The 14,684-nt window shown below is 43.6% G+C and overlaps 1 protein-coding gene across 5 annotated transcripts in view; it reads left to right on the top strand.

The window, feature by feature from the left end:
* VPS37C (VPS37C subunit of ESCRT-I) overlaps window positions 1-14,684 on the top strand; it is a 50,556-nt gene that overhangs the window by 638 nt on the left and 35,234 nt on the right. Inside the window, exons 1-2 of one of the 5 annotated variants that reach the window (XM_030222334.1) lie at window positions 23-89; window positions 11,301-11,426. The gene's annotated coding sequence lies outside the window, so the exon portion shown is untranslated. Of the gene's footprint in view, window positions 1-22; window positions 90-3,135; window positions 3,349-3,407; window positions 3,470-11,300; window positions 11,480-14,684 lie in introns of those variants that run through there. The other 4 variants (XM_030222324.1, XM_030222316.1, XM_030222352.1 and 1 more) reach the window with 4 other exon arrangements.

Here is a 14,684-nt window from a genome sequence, read left to right as displayed (position 1 = left end):
CCCCCCCGTTTCCTCGCGGCGTGCAGGAAGGACCAAGGAGGTTCAACAGACAGGAGGTGAAGTGACGTCAAAACGCTGAAACCAATTAGGTTAATCTGAGTTTTTCCTTACCCGTGGTGCTGTCATCCCCGTACACTCAAAACAAAGCAAACAAACCTATGAGCTGCTGCATCTACGTTGTCGTTCTTTATTGTTGGCAGCATTTTTATTTAATCTCACTAATATTTTGCCAGCTTGTGCAGCATACGATGTACACAGAGGAAGCATAAAAACGGGATAACTTTCATTCATAGGTATAGTAATGTGTTATAAATCTTAATGTGTTACATTCATGCAGAGATTTTTTTCTCCTGGTAATGGGCCACTCCGAAAAAAACTGCATTGCCTACCAATCAAAGAACATATCACTTTCAAAATCTGCACGACTGTTCATAAAATAATTTACAGCGCAGCACCGGGATACATGACAGACCTCATCGACCTGCCAACCAGAAACACCACACAGTCTGCACGATCATATCTAAACCTCCACTACCCAAACAACAAAGGACTCAAATATAAAGCTACCTATGCATCCAGCTTTTCCTACTTAAGTGCGCAACTATGGAACGCACTACCAAAAGCAGTAAAAACTATGTTCGACCATCTAAACTTCCGGAAAGCACTAAAGACAGACCTGTTCAGAAGAGCATACCACACCGACCCAACATAAAAATACCTGGATAGCTGTGACACAATTGTAGCCAAAGACCGTAATGGACACTACCAGACTCTTCCTCCCCCTCTCTAATTTTCCCCCCAACTGTACCTACCTTACATGTACCTCACTCTATTACAATATCACCTTGTATTGTTCACACCGGATTCAGTTAATGCCGTTAATGGTACTATGTAAGCCATATTGAGCCTGCAAATAGGTGGGAAAACGTGAGATACAAAAGTAACAAATACAAATAAAACAGATATCATGTTATGCGAATCAGGTGCTTAACATTCAGAGTTTCTATTTATTTATTTATGACAGTCATATCCCACATTTAACATGTATTAGGTTGAAACCTGGGAGCATTTGAAAGCTTTTTTTTACCTGTGCCTAGATGGTTTGTGGCAACTAGCTCCTTCTATTTTGAAGAATGCAGTAGTATATTATGAAAATGCAGTTAATTACGTTCAAATTTATTTATTAAGTTTTCTAAAAATATACAAATAAACAAAAGAAACACATTCCTAACCAGGATGTCATAAAAAGTTCTATACAATGCAATATCCTTAAATATAGAATGCCATTACAGACGGTTAAAGAAGAACAAAACAGACGCATGAAAACTTGGGCGCCCTGTTCGATTATGCCCCTTTTTACCTTTTAGATACACAAATGGATTATTCTTTTGTTTGAGCATGTTTCAGGGACAAGTGGTTTATAAGTCAAAATAATAACAATATTTTCTGTCAAACAGATCTCTCATTTGTGGAAACATAACTAAATGGGCTATAACCCCTAATGCAGCCATTGGTTTTCTTATATTTTGTTCTTGTGATGGCTCATACTGTGCCAAAACTGGAAATACACTGAGACCGAATAATAGAATTCAGTAACATCCAAAACTTATTTTTTATGTTTTAATCATCTTTATTAAAAGCAAAACATGTTGGTTGATAAGCTTCATACAGATCAAGAAAAAAACAGTAAACCATCCAACATTGCACAATAAAAACTTTTTTACCCCAAGAACCTTTCCCCTCCCTCCCTATAAGCCCACTTGACTGTTTCCACCTGCCAAAATAACACAACAGATGTACAGATCAGTAGGACTCAAAGCATTTCATAACAAGTAAAGCCATAAATAACACAGTTTATACCAAATTGTTTAACCACACTTTGGTTTTGCCTTCTGGTTTAATAAGCAATACCATGTGCAAGTAAGGTCTAGATAAACAAATGTAAACAATCGATGTTTAAGGCATGTGCCCTAAATATGTAATACTTGGTAGCAATAATTAAACAGTGATGGAATATTCACATAGCAGGCAGTCAACAGATTTATTTTCCACTTGAAATAATCAACTTTATATAAACTTGGTGACTAATACTGTGCTGCTTGCTATTTTGTATTTTGGTGGTGTATTGTTTGCCTGCATAATAAAATCGCACTTGCAAATGTTTTTCTGACACGGCTTTAATTAACAAAAGCTACCATAAGAGGAAGACACAGTTGTATAATTAACATTATAATTTTATTTGTATTTGGGTAATGACTGAGAAAAATGCTATTAAAAATTATATAACAAAGCATGAAGTTGACTTGGTTAACTTCTGCTGTATATTAACCAGTAGTAAATAATAGTAATAAACAATATTAAGTGCATTTTCAATAATATACTGCTGCATTCTTCAAAATAGAAGGAGCAAGTTCCCACAAACCATCTAGGCACAGGTTAAAAAAAAAAGGTTTCAAATGCTCATGTGGGATATGACTGTCATAAATAAATAAATAGAAACTTTGAATGTTAAGCACCTGATTCTCATAACATGATGTCTGTCTGTTTAGTGGCCCATTACCAGGAGAAAAAAAAATCTCTGCACGAATGTAACACATGCTAGGGTGTCCCTGTAACCAGCCCCTCCAACTGACCACTGATTAATAAGATTTATAACAAATTACTATACCTATGAATGAAAAGTTATCTCGTTTTTATGCTTCCTCTGTCTACATCGTATGCTGCACAAGCTGGCAAAATATAAGTGAGATTAAATAAAAATGCCGCCAACAATAAAGAGCGAAACGTAGATGCAGCAGCAGCTCATAGGTTTGTTTGCTTTGTTTTGAGTGTACGGGGATGACAGCACCACGGGTAAGGGAAAACTCAGTCTAAACTAATTGGTTTCAGCGTTTTGATGTCACTTCACCTCCTGTTAAACCTCCTTCCTGCACGCCGCGAGGAAACGGGGGGGGGGGGGGGGTGGTCGGTGGTGACTGACAGCTAGGAGACAGAGGTAGGACGTAGGAGCAGCTGCAGAGCGCCGAGTGCCAGCAGAGGCGGGGCCGTGGGGGACAGAAAGAGAAAGCATGATCGGCAGAAACGGGATGAGGCAATTGGTGACTGACAGGAGGCGGAAGTGGGAGCAGTAAAGCGCCGAGTGGCAGCAGAGGCGGGGCTGCGGGGGAGAGAGAGACTCGGAGAGAGAAAGCATCGGCGCCGCGAGGAACAGCAGCGTCGGTCGCGGTCAGCGACAGGAGCAGAGCGGAGCACCAGTTAAAGGGAGAGGGAAAGAGAATTGCATGCTTCACATAGTCGAGTGGCTGGTCAGCGAGAGAGAGAGGCGCCAGTGCGTGCGTCACGTGGGAGGTTAGCATTGCCCCCCCCCCCCCCCACTGATCTGGGCCCTCGGGCAGTGTCCGGTTGCCCGAATGGTCAGTCCGCCCCTGCGGTGCAGCACTGTGAACCTCTAAACTTTCCCTGTGGGCTGGTAGGTTAAATGCTGCGTTAGAAATTATGCTTCTGACCCTTAATGGAATTGTGGGTTGGACTAGAAGAACATAAATATGTTAGTGATAAATAGACACTGATTATAGCATCTATTTATCTTTAGTAATCTTATATTATGACTCATGAGTAGACATGGTGACAAAGTTTGTGTGCATTTTCTTTGCCAAGAACATTTATTTATTTATTTAGATTTTGCTCCCACCTTTTTCTGTAGTAGCTCAAGGTGAGTTACATTCAGGTACGCTGGATATTTTTGTGGCCCAGGAGGGCTCACAATCTAAGTTTGTACCTGAGGCAATGGAGGGTTAAGTCTCCAAGACTCACTGCAAATTGGATACCTGCCCCAGTTACCTACTCAAATCCGCTCCCCATCGCTTCAGAGCAGACCTCACGTCCCACTTAAACTACATGCTCCAATGTGGTCTCTTCCCAAAGGATAATGGCAACATCCTACTCACCCTAGTACCAAAAGATTCCAAGAAAAAAAACAACTGATATCACCAACTACAGTCCAGTAGCATCTATCCCACTGGCACTCAAACTGATGGAAAGCTTGGTAACCAAGCAAATTACCAACTACATAAACAACTTCTCAATATTACACGAATCACAATCAGAATTTCGTTCATCCCACAGCACTGAAACAGTACTAATCACTCTATTAGCCAAATTCAAACATGAAATTGCAACAGGCAAAAATGTACTTCTCCTACAATTCGACATATCTAGTGCATTCAACATGGTAAATCACAAAATACTAATATCCTACAATACTTAGGGACAGGTGGTAGTGTACTTAACTGGATCAAGGGCTTCCTAATTACTAGAACATATCAAGTGAAGTCAAATTCGAACATATCTTCACCGTAGAAAGCAGCCTGCGGAGTACCTTAAGGATCACTACTATCACCGAGCCTTTTCAATCTAATGATGACCCCACTAGCCAAGGCCCTATCCAGCCAATTACGCAGACGATGTCACATTATACATCCCTTACAAACATGATCTAATGGAAATCACCAACGAAATCAAACTCGGCTTGAACATCATGAACTCGTGGGCGAATGCACTTCAACTCAAACTTAACACAGAAAAAACACACTGTCGCATCCTCTCATCCCAATACAACACGAACAAACCCACCAATATAAACACCCCAGACTACACCCTACCTATCTCAAACAATCTGAAAATTCTCGGAGTTACAATCGACTGAAACCTCACGCTAGAGAGTCTAGTGAAATCATCAACAAAGAAAATTTTCCACTCAAAGTGGAAACTCAAACGAAGGAAACCTTTTTTTCCCGAGGGAAATATTTCGCAAGTTGGTACAATCTATGGTACTAAGCCATCTAGACTATTGCAACGGAATCTATGCGGGATGCAAAGAACAAATCATAAAGAAACTCCAAACTGTTCAAAATACAGCAGCCAGGCTTATATTCGGAAAAACGAGATTCAAAAGCGCCAAACTCCTATGGGGAAAACTGCATTGGCTTCCAATCAAAATCTGCACCCTGGTTCATAAAATTATATACGGCGAAGCCCCGAGTTACACTGTAAATTAATTAGATCTGTCTCACCCATTTGGGCAGCAGCGGCATGGGCTTTCTACTAACCTGGAAGGAACTGCATAGCCCCTCTAGATACTTAATTACCCCAACCCTGTATCTGCTCATGGCAGTTCAGCACAGACTAAGCTGTAGCTAGGTCTGTAATTAGAAAGGAACCCAGTATTCAGTAGATATAATAAGATAGTTTATTACACTCTCACCAATAGCAGTACAGGCAAATCAGGTATTCATATGGTTTGAGCAGCAGTTCATGACACGTCTCTCTCTCCAGCCTTCTCTGGTAGCCTTCCTTCTCCCTTCTCCTTCACTCACTGATCTAATACCCCTCAGACTGCTGCTTATATACAATTCTGACTCCATTGGTTCCAATGGACCCCAGTCTTTTTCACCAGGGCTCTTGGTTCTTATCAGTTGATCAGAATGACGTCACATATTCTCAAGTTTTAACTATAAACAAGATAAGTTCAGAGCGCATCTTGTGAGATGACTTTGCATATTCCCCAAACCTTTCCCTAGCCCCCCCTTTGGATGCTCTCACCCGGGGTGCAGCTGACCCAGTACTATCTCTATATAACCATAGCAACTCTTTTTCATGAAGTCTTGCAGGTGCCAGTCCCAGAGCAAATGCCCCCCTCCCTTGCCAGCTCAGCACTTGCTACAGTGAAATGTAACTGTGTCAAAGGTGATCTCTGATTTTTACAAGCTAGCTCTCTTTTGTATCAGAGATGATTTTGATTTTAAGAAGCCTAGCTCTTAGCCTGGGCCATTGGCCTCTATTTTACTGAGAGCAAGGGCTAGCATATCTCTTCAACACCTACCAACCAGAAACACAACAAGATCAACACGAACATACCTAAATCACTACCCAAGCTGCAGAAGCCTCAAATACAAATCAACTTGTGAATCCAGCTTCTCCTATATAAGCACACTACTATGGAACGCATTACCGATCGCCGTGAAAACAACATATGACCACCTAAACTTCCGGAAATTACTAAAAACTAACCTGTTCAAAAAGGCATACCCTAACGATTCAACTTAAACGCTTGAACCCTGCAACATAACGAAATCAAAGCACATACTGGACATAGTTAACCTCCTTATGATTCCCCAATGTGTCTGTCACACATGAACTTTTACTCTACTACTATATCACTTTGTATTTGTTCATACCGAAACTGGCGATGTACTATGTAAGCCACATTGAGCCTGCAAATAGGTGGGAAAATGTGGGATCCAAATGTAACAAATAAATCACAAGGAGCAGCAGTGGGATTAGAAACGGCCACCTCTCTAACCACTAGGCCATTCCTCCATGCATCATTAATATAAGATTGAATAAACCTAACACTAAAACAGAACTAGAGGGACAGTCTAGTATTTAGAGCAGCAAGTTGCGAAAACATGGTTTCTTTAAATCTTAGTCACTAGTGATTCTTTCCATGGGTACAAACTTTAAGGTCGTTTTACTAAGCTGTGGTAAAAAGTAGCTATAGTGTGTCCTTGCACAGGTTTTTCCCACACCAGTAAAAATGGCCTTTTTCTATTTTTTTTTTTTAATTAATGACTGTGCTAATGTTGCTATTATTAGCATGCAGCCATGAAATAAACTTAGCATGTGTGCACTTACTGCCACTCATTTTATAGGAGATAAGGCTCATGCGCTATTCTGTGCTAAACAGCATGTGGTAATGTAGCAGTGCTAACTGATTATAGCAAGCACGCCTACTCTCCAACCCTGGGCATTAGCATTGATCATGGGGGGGGGGAGTGGGGGAGGATTGTGTCCGGGCATGCGCTTAGGCACAATCCTCCCACGCTAGTTTGACAGGTGAACCTGTCAAACACAGGAGATAGAGGTCCATCGAATCCTTGGACTCCCCAATTGCTGAGGCCCTAGTGACCTAGAGCCACCATAAGCACCCACACCCTTCTCCCAAACAGAGACATGAGGGTTGGAGGTCCAGCAGACCTCCAGCCCCTCCAACACAAGGGCACAGGGAGCTAGAGATCCAGTGGATCTCCAGCCCCCCTAACCCCCTTCCCCCGACACCAAAGAAAAAATCCCTGGTGGCCCAGTTGGTTACAAACCCAACCCCCCCCCCCCCCCCACCTGCCCTAGTGGTGTAGCAGCCCCCTCTCCCATGTACCTCCGTGTGATGGAGGTGGGAGTAGCACTCCTAGTGCCGCATCCAAAATTGCAGCCCCAAAGGAGTTGTAGCAAATCTCTGAGAGGATGCCCCTCCTGCTCTTGAGCTTGGGTCGGGGCATTGGGGGGGTTGGAGAAGAAATGAGATGTCTTGGACTCTGGCTCCTAGACTGAAACAAAATTGTCCATGGCCTGTTGTAAGAGCAACAAAACTTTTGGTTAGGAAAGTAAAAAACGGTAAGGGGGAAAAGAGGCTACTGTGGTGTTCCAAAGAAGTAGCGGAACAAATAAGGAAAAACAGTTAACATCCATAAAGTATAGGCTACAACAAAAAGATGAGAACAGGCAATATAGTATCTTTAGAAGCAATCAGGCCAGCACAGATGCAAATGGAAATAAAAATAGTTCTTATGGTGAAATAAAATACAATATAGTACAATCTGTTCATTTATATTCCGCCAACTCCCCATATGGTCCCAAAGGAGATCACAGTAAAAAAGCTGAAAGAAACCAGAAACTACAATTATTACAACTAAAACAGTTCAGATATAAATACTCATCTTTCAAAGAACATGCATAAGCAAAAGTCTTGCCAAAGAAAAAAGGTTTTGAAATGATGACGAAAATTTAAATAGGATTTCTGAGACAGAATTTCTCTAGGCAAATTATTCCAGATCATAGGCGCTTGGTAACCAGAGGAGCTATCTAGTATTTTCCTGTGGTATAAACTTTGTGCTAAAAGTACACAGCAAGGTGGAGGTGGGACTGTACCAAGTAACCAAGGCAGACCACGAGTCAAAAGTGTCCAGACGTTTATGTACCAATGGAAAATCTTACCTAATAAAAAGACCCAACACGGAGGAAATGCTGAAGTAGCATTATATAACTCAGAGATGAAGGGAAGGAACCCATGAAGGCAGATAAGCAATTCCATTTTTTTTTTCAATAAATATTTTTGTTCAGTGTTCGTTGAGGAAGGGTTTAGAGTAGGACCACAGAAAACTGTCATAAATAGAAGTGGAATGTTTGTGAGAAGATTACTAAGCTAAAAGTAGTAAAGCAATGGGACCATTCAGGATACCTCTGTGGATATCAGGAAACTTGGGGCAGTTCAGGCATAAGAATAGCCATATTGGGTCAGACCAGTGGGCAGTCTAGCCCAATATCCCGCTTCCAACAGTGGCCAATCCAGGGCGCAGGTACCTGGCAGAAACCCAGATAGTAGCGAGTTTTCATGCTACCAATCCTGAAGCAAGCAGTGTCTTCCACAAGTCTGTCTCAGTAACAGACTGTGGACTTTTCTTCCAGGAACTTCTCCAAACCTTTTTTAAGCTCAGATACACTAACTCCTGCTACTACATCCTTCAGCAATGAGTTCCAGAGCTTAACTGTTCTCTGAGTGAACAAATATTTCCTCCTATTTGGGCAGAAGATTTCAGTGTATAGTGTACAATCAGCGGCGTAATTGAAAGAGACGGACACCCATCTTCCGTCACAAATCGGGAGATGGGTGTCCTTCTCTCAGGGTCGCCCAAATCGGCATAATCGAAATCCGATTTTGGGCGTTCTCAACTGCTTTCCGTCGCAGGGACGAACAAAGTTCACGGGTGCATGTCGGCAGTATATCGAAGGTGGGACGGGGGCGTGGTTAAGAGTTGGGCATCCTCGGCCGATAATGGAAAAAAGAAGGGCATCCCTGACGAGCATTTGGCTGACTTTACTTGGTCCAATTTTTTTCATGACCAAGCCTCGAAAAGGTGCCCGAACTGACCAGATGACCACCGGAGGGAATCGGAGATGACCTCCCCTTACTCTCCCAGTGGTCACCAACCCCCTCCCACCCAAAAAAAAGAAATTAAAAAAACATTTTGCCAGCCTCTATGCCAGCCTCAAATGTCATACCCAGCTCCATGACAGCAGTATGCAGGTCCCTGGAGCAGTTTTTAGTGGGTGCAGTGCACTTCAGGCAGGCGGACCCAGGCCCATCCCCCCTACCTGTTACACTTGTGGTGGTAAATGTGAGCCCTCCAAAACCCACCTGAAATCCACTGTACCCACATGTAGGTGCCCCCCTTCACCCCTTAGGGCTATGATAGTGGTGTACCGTTGTGGGGAGTGGGTTTTGGGGGGGCTCAGCACCAAAGGTAAGGAAGCTATGCAGCTGGGAGCAATTTGTGAAGTCCACTCCAGTGCCCCCTAGGGTGCCCGGTTGGTGTCCTGGCATGTGAGGGGGACCAGTGCATTACGAATGCTGGCTCCTCCCACGACCAAAGGGCTTGCATTTGGTCGTTTTTGAGATGGGCGTCCTTGGTTTCCATTATGGGCGAAAACCGAGGTCAACCATCTCTTAGGTCGACCTAAATGTTGACATTTAGTCATCCCCGACTGTATTATCGAAACGAAAGATGGATGCCCATCTTGTTTTGATAATACGGGATACCCTGCCCCTTCTCAGGGACATCCTCAGAGATGGGTGTCCCCGTTCGAAAATGCCCCTCAATGACACCTAGATCATTTTTTTGAGTGCTGACTGCTGAGTCAGATCCTAGCATCAGGTAACTATGATTTGGATTATTCTACCCAATGTGCATCACTTTGCATTTGTCCACATTAAATTTCATCTGCTATTTGGATGTCCAGTCTTCCAATTTCCTAAGGTCTTCCTACAATGTTTCACAATCCTCATGTGTTTTGACTGATTGAATGCTTCTTTAGCATATGGGGAACTCCCAGCACACTGGAGACAGGTGTAATTAAGCTGGGAACATAAGGCCAGTTAGTATGACTATGATGGTGAATAAATCAATGGAATTGCTGCTAAAACAGAGGCTAGTGCAGTCTCTGAATTCATATGGATTTCAGGTTCTGAGGCAGCATGTTTTACCAGGGATAGATCCTGTCAGGAATCTGATCAATTTCATTGACTGGGTGTCCAAACATTTGAATCAAGCAGTGGCAAAAGCTAGAAGAATGCTTGATGTACTAGGAGAGGAATGGCCAGCAGAAAAAAGGAGAGAGATGCTCTGTATACATTTCTAGTGAGACCGTATTTTGGAGTACTTTGTGCAGTATCTTTGAAGGGATATAAACTGGGCTAAAGAGCAGCTACTAAAATGGTCAGTTTTCTTCATCATTAAGCATTTTGGACAGACTTGAAAGCGCTAAAATAAAAAAAAGCTGTACTTTGGAAGAAAGGCAGGAGAGAGATGATGATGATGATAAGAACATAAGAGTAGCCATACTGGGTCAGACCAATGGTCCATCTAGCCCAGTATCCCGTTTCCAACAGTGGCCAAGCCAGGTCACAAGTACCTGGCAGAATCCCAAATCATGGCAACACTCCATGCTACAAATCACAGGAAAAGAAGTTGCTTCTCCATGTCTGTTTCAATAGCAGACTGTGGACCTTTCCTCCAGGAACTTGTCCAAATCTTTTTAAACCCAGATATGCTAACCGCTGTTAACAGCAAAGAGTTCCAGAGCTTAACTATTGTTGAGTGAAAAAAATATTTCCTCCTGTTTGTTTTTAAAGTATTTCCACGTAATTTCCTTGAGTGTCGCATGTCTTTGTACTTTTGGAACGAGTAAAAGTGCCGATATTCAGTCCCTCACTGCATAACTAAACCACTTCGGGCTACATACTACTACATATCATTTCTGCAGCACTTCACAATTTAATATGAAGAAAAGACAGTCCCTGCTCAAATCACAGCCCTATGTTTAAGTGATTTGTCTTATGCAGTCAAGCGTTGAATATTAACTTAACCATCTGTGTTAGCCTGCTCAAATAAACCCCAAAAAACCAGATATTCAGTGCTGAAGCTCAGACAGGGCCTGGCATTAAATATAATGCAGGCAGCAAAATGCTCACCGCCACCAGCTAGATATCAGGGGGTGAGTTTCTAGGTTAAGGTTGTTTTCAGTTTTTTCAGACAAAACATTTTATTTTGAAATCAAGAACATAGCACTGTTTAGTAATGTTGGACATACACATTGAATACATTTTTCTGTCATCTGTCTTGCACCCTGCTGTATAAACCCAGTACTGGCTCATCTTGTATTTAACCTCGTGTCTCTTATTGTTTCAGTGTGGGTCGCTTGGCTCTGTTGTCCTTCTGAAATGCAGCTGACTGTTGAATTCAGAATATGTCTTGATAGACAGTCCCCTTAGAGTCTGAGCATCCAGGTGGAAAGATGTTTCAACCTCACTTGAGGTAAGAGGATCTGCTCTAAGTGACATCCCAGTCCCTTGCTGACAGTTTCTCTGGTGTGTGTTCTGGGCATTGGTGCATGAAGCAGAAACAGGGTAACAAAAAGAGCTGGTTCCCAGTCCCTTCTAATACATGGAGTGTGTTACAGGGTCATCAGAAGACCGCAGGGCTGAAGGGATTTCTGATCTTTCAAAACAAACACAATAATATTAACAGCAGTGTTTCCCAGCAATATGCTGTGATAGCCTAGTGTTCCTTCATGACCTGGTGTGCTACAGATAAGTCACCGTGGCCTGTGCTCAGATCCTTCTAGCACATGGGCTGTGCTCTTGGCGCTCACAACAAGAAATATCAGCAGAACCTCTTTGGTCTACCTAAATTGGTAAAACTTACTCCTGATCACCCGACCTTCAAAAAAACACCTCAAGACCTTGGAAAAGCTTACGCTCAAATCCCGCCTAACATCTCTTACTTCTGAACTGTACCTGTCAAAGTGCTACTACTACTACTACTATTTAGCATTTCTATAGCGCTACAAGGCGTACGCAGCGCTGCACAAACATAGAAGAAAGACAGTCCCTGCTCAAATAGCTTACAATCTAATAGACAAAAAATAAATAAAGTAAGCAAATCAAATCAATTAATGTGAACGGGAAGGAAGAGAGGAGGGTAGGTGGAGGCGAGTGGTTACGAGTCAAAAGCAATGTTAAAGAGGTGGGCTTTCAGTCTAGATTTAAAGGTGGCCAAGGATGGGGCAAGACGTAGGGGCTCAGGAAGTAGTAGTAGTAGTAGTAGTAGTGAACTGTACCTGTCAAAGTGACATATTGATCACCACTACTCTTTCTCCTTTTCCTTTCTTTGCTATTACCCTTTCTCTCTTTAACTTCTATGAAATTGATTGTTTGCTGAATTGATGTATGTTATTACAGACTGTTGTAAGCCACATTGAGCCTGCCCGTGGGTGGGAAATTGTGGGATATAAATGCTATAAATAAATAAATATGCAAAAGCTCCTTTCTGAGCACATGTGGTGTTAAACATGTCTTTCTCTTTCCCAGACGTAGCATGACCTCCAGAATATGGAAATTAGCAGGCAAGCCTGTAGGATATGGCGTTCTAGGCCCTCCTTTGTGCAGCACACACATTACACACACCACCTCCTCCTCTTCCCTCTTTCTTAGCTACCTCCTTTGAGTCCTTCCAGCTTCTGATGTGGTTTCAGTGCTTCACTTTTTGACTGTTTACGCATTTGTTTATTTAAACTAATGAATTGTCTCTTTCCTTAGCGTATGCAGCAGATAAATCCAAGAACTGGTGGGTTGTGTCCATCTACCAGCAGGTGGAGATAGAGATTACAAAGCTGAAGGCAGTGATACCAGACGGCAAGCTCCTCCTTCATCTCAGTACATTTCTATCTCCAGCAAGTGGTGGACGGTGCTTCAGCAGCTCCTGGATTTGTCTGTTGGGGATACTCCTGGGTCCTGTGGGCCAGTTGAGTTTAGGGGTGTCTGGCTGGTGGTGCCGACTTTGGGGGCATACTCAGTCTTCTGGGTCCGTGCTTCACCTTTTCCCCCCTTGCCTCCCGGTCTTTAGAGCTCTAGCCTTCCTCATCAGTAAAAAAAAACAAAAAAACCAAGAGAGCTCCTTTGCCTTCATTTGGTGTTAAAAAAAAATAAACAAAACAGAAGATTTCTGACAGGACTGGGCAGTACAGGGTTTCCCTGTCTTAGTGCTGTGCTTTCAGGCTGTGTGCCGGTTAGGCAGCAGGCTGCTGCGTCTGTGGGACTCTGCTTCTCCTCCGGAGAAACCTGCTGTTCAGTGAGTCCCTGCCTTTCTCTTTCGTCGCGGGGGTACCGTGCTTTAATATGGGCAACGCTGGCGTTTGAAAGCTGTTCCCGCTGCGGTAGCAGATGCTCCACATCAGGACTCTGTGTGGTGGCATGTTTGAACGGTGGGGAGGGAAGTGCTGAAGTTCCCCTTCCCGAGCAGCCTTTTCCCACGCTAAAATGGCGGGAACGCGCGCCTTTTTGCTGGTGTGGCCCTGTCTTTTCTCCTGATATCAGCTCTGATCCTTTCCCGCCCTTTGGCCTTGATGTGGGCAGGGGGGAGGGGCAGCTTCTCCTAAAGGACCTTGTGTTCCATTAGAGACTGCTGGTCCAGGGGATTCCCCTTTATTTTCTCCAGCCTTTGGTTTCCTTTACCAAAATCACTGTTGAGTCAGAAACTGTTTGCATGTAGCTGGGGCAGTGGCACAAATTCTTCTCAAACTGCCCCCACTGTGCAAGGGGATCCAAGGAAAGAACAGAATTACTTTAAGCTGTTTCTATATCTTCTGAGCCAGGATCTCCTCAGCTCTGGGGACCCTTAATTTGAACCGTTCTTTTTAAGAGAGCTTGGCCTCAGTAGCCCTTTTCATGATTGGGGGAGTTTTTATGCCCATCTCGGGCAGATGGGCTCTAGAGGGCTACGTTTTCCAGAAGGAATCTGATGGTCCTGCGATGTGCCTTGTTATTTTCGGGATGAACGTCAGCCACTGGAGGCTTCTTTGGGGCACGGGATTTCTGACCTCCCCACCCCCTCTGTATGCCTATATGTTGCAGAAGTCTGGTAGGGGAGCTAACAGTTCCTTTTTAGTTCAGCCTTTGGAGTTTTCTGGCTTGTTCTCTGTCTCAGTCTCTTCTGATGGACCCTGCCCCGAAGAGGGGATGTTTTCTCTCCAGCTGAGCAGTAGAGTCCATTTCTCCCCTGTCTTCCTCTATTCAGAGGGAGTCTTTTCAGGGCAGTCCCTTTCTGCCCAAAGGCAGCAAGAATCACCTGAGCTGGAAAGCCATGTTTGCCTAAGTGGGTACATTGATAGCAATAGGCCTCACTGTCTGTGGTGAGTTTAGATTTTCTTAAGAGTGCCTGCGTTGGCTCAGGCTGTTCCTGGTGTGAGAAACAGTGAACAGCATCGGAGCAGGGCTCCTTGTATGTTGGGCCACTGAAAGGGCCTATTTAGTGTTTTTATTTACAGACTTTTCTGTCCCCTCAGTTTCTCTCTGAGGGCAGTTGCTTGAACAGCTTGGAAGTTTCCCTCCTTCCTTTGTGAAACTCTTTATACTGGCAGTACAGGCTTTGCCTATGAGCACACCACCACCCTGAGTGTGCCTGATCTCTGATCTTGGAAGCTCAGCAGAGTTGGGCCTGGCTGGTTTCTACTTGGATGGGAGTCTGCCCGGGAATACCGGGTGCAGGGTTGCCAGCTGGGAAAAATTTTCCCAG

Source organism: Microcaecilia unicolor, chromosome 1, assembly GCF_901765095.1.
Source record: "Microcaecilia unicolor chromosome 1, aMicUni1.1, whole genome shotgun sequence".
In the NCBI taxonomy this organism is placed as follows: Eukaryota; Metazoa; Chordata; class Amphibia; order Gymnophiona; family Siphonopidae; genus Microcaecilia; species Microcaecilia unicolor.
The sequence above is the reverse complement of the archived record's forward strand: the minus strand, read 5'-3'. Positions and strand labels throughout refer to the sequence as shown.